The sequence below is a fragment of the Indicator indicator genome, chromosome 30, assembly GCF_027791375.1.
Source record: "Indicator indicator isolate 239-I01 chromosome 30, UM_Iind_1.1, whole genome shotgun sequence".
Classification (NCBI taxonomy): domain Eukaryota; kingdom Metazoa; phylum Chordata; class Aves; order Piciformes; family Indicatoridae; genus Indicator; species Indicator indicator.
Window position 1 is genome coordinate 6,134,384 of NC_072039.1, and position 2,694 is coordinate 6,137,077.

The window sequence follows — 2,694 nt, forward strand, 5'->3', positions numbered from 1 at the left end:
GCTGCCAGCACAGCATCTCTTTCACTGGAATCATTATAACTTGTGTTCTCCAGACCAAGAGACATGGCCACAGACCACCTGTAGGTGATGCAGTCAAAGAATGTGTAATAATGTGATGCTTTACGTAGTAAAGGAAAAGAGTTGGCAACAACTGTGAACTTAATGAATTGCAAAAGAAGGGGGACAGAAGATTTCATTTTTTCCAGTTGCCTTCCTCAGAGCTTTGCTAGCCTAAGGAATTACTAAATTTAGAGCTGACCTTCTTAATAAATGTACCAGAACTATCACAAGCAAAGACATTCAGGAGATGTTCGTGTTGAATATGTCAGGGTATGGTTAGCACTTCTTGAACTTTCCTGATGATGGTCTTTGAGGAATAAATGCTGGCTGTTCTTCAGCTATTCTATTAAATAGGCGGAAAAGAAATCACAGGATGCTTTTTGGCATTAATATTTCTTTCATCTGCATCAGCAGTATTTTTTTATGTGATGCTTATGTGATAGGGTCAGTGGTAGGTTTGGTGTTTGTGAGGTGAGCGACATTGCAAAAACTGCCACTTAACAAAACTGGTATTTTCAGGAGTACTGGTAGTGTTAGTTATATCTGTGGTTCTTTATAACTGGCATATGTAACTTGTCAGAATAGGTTTAGTTTGTTCAGAATACACAGGAACAAGCTTACCCAGTTAGAGTTATCTTTTCCACTGTGTAGTAAACTTGAAAGATTGTAGAAATAGTCAGAAATACCAAAGCCTATTTCCCATTTTCTTTGAAATGGAAAGCACAGGATAGTTGTTGCACTGTTGGCTTTACATTCTGATGTGGATCAACCTAAGAAATACTTCTACCCAAACCTGAAACGCAGATCCTGGGCTTGTCAGTGGAGGTGTGGGAAACTTAGCTTTCTGTCCCTTTTGCTAGTGACGTTCCTGGAAAGTAAACATCCAGGCAGAACAGCTCAGCGGGATCAGAAAGTGTGCTGGGGCAAGTAATTCGGGGAGCTGATGATGGACATTTTAGTGTCAGAATCTTGAGAGGAAATCAAAGTAAGCCACAGAGTCTACAAGTGCATGTATAAGAGAAATGCAAGCAGTACTCTAACATGAAAGTGCCTTCCTGAGGCTATTCTATGAAGAAGTATAATACAGGGGGGAAAAAACACAGGTAGAGAAGCAGAGGAAAAAAAAAAGGCAAAAATCTGCAAAGAGTTTCTTTTCAGGATAGAACCATTTCTCAAAAATCTTTTAAAAAGCAGTTGAAAAAATAATCTCACTGGACTGATAGGCTCAGTTTTTGTCAGGGAAGAAAAGCCTGTCCTGAGCATGGGTGTTCACACAGACAAAAAGCTGCTGGAATTCGCCATAATATCCAGGTGCAGATTTGTCTTGTCCTTATAGTCTGTTCCTTCTAGAAATACATAGCTGAGGGAGTGTGAAAGATATAAAGGGCACAGCATCTGATGACCATTCTTTGCTGTAACCTCCTGCTCTGGAGGAGGACCTCAGTTCATGTGCCAATGTATGTGGGGTTCTAGGCCACATGAAGAGCTCCTTGCTGCCATAACACAGTTCATGGAAGTGACCAGCATGACTGTAAGGTCTCACCTACTTCAGAGTTTGGCAGAAGAAGGGGCTTCTGACTTTGAAACAGGGCAACCTTGTCTTTTCCTTTCCCCTGTAGGCTGGCAGAAAGCAGAGGAGCATCTTGCCTACATAAGCTTGAGACTGAGAAGCAATGTAGAAGAGATCAGTGTCTCAGAGGGGCTTTCTGTGGCCTGCAGTTACCTTCCACAGTCCAGTTTTCTCACTTCGTTCCACAAGTCTTTGATCTCCCTGTGGTTGGCACTATTTCCAGATGGTTCTTTTTTAAAAAATCAATTTCATGGCAGCATTTTTTATTTTTTCTGAATATTAATCATTCTAACAGTCTCTTTTAGAATGCCACTCATCTGCACCTCCCTTTTCCTTAATGACAGGTAGTCCTCCTGGATGCAGCATGGAGAAGTGTACCAAAAAGAATGATTTTAAGATAATTAAGAGAAAAGCAAGTTCATTACTTCATCAGCATTTTTGCATCTGAGCTGCAACTCACTGCTAAGTGGTCAATTAGCATAATCCCAAGGGAGATGTTCCCTCCCTGGAGGTGTTCAAGGCCAGGTTGGAAGAGGCCTTGAGCAACCTGGTGTAATGGAGGGTGTCCCTGCCCATGACAAGGGTGTTGGAACTAGATGGTCCTTAAGGTCCCTTCCAACTCAAACCATTCTGCGATTCTGTGAAGTGCCTCTTTCCCATTTCACAGGACATGGGAGAAGCTAAAAGCCACTTGCTGCATCTCCAGGTTTTTCTTGTTTCATTCCTGGAATTCATTTTTTTTCCTTCCTTAATTACTACTCCAGGAAGATTTCCAAGTCACAGAACTAGGAGGGCAAAAAGTAACATGTTGTTAGCTTGGTGGGAGAGGCTTACTCAAGTATGCCAGTGGTCTGTGGTTACACATGAACTGAGTGACTAAAATTGCTGTCCCTTTTGAGAGGCTTGGAGATCCTGATAGACTTCCCATGGTGATAGTCACCTAGAACACAACTGTCTTGATACCATCTGCTGTGTTGGAATTGAGTATGGATGGGAAGCTGATTTTTAGCTGTTCAAGGAAACAGCCTTTTTCTGCTAGGGAGGGAATAACTCATCTTCCATGT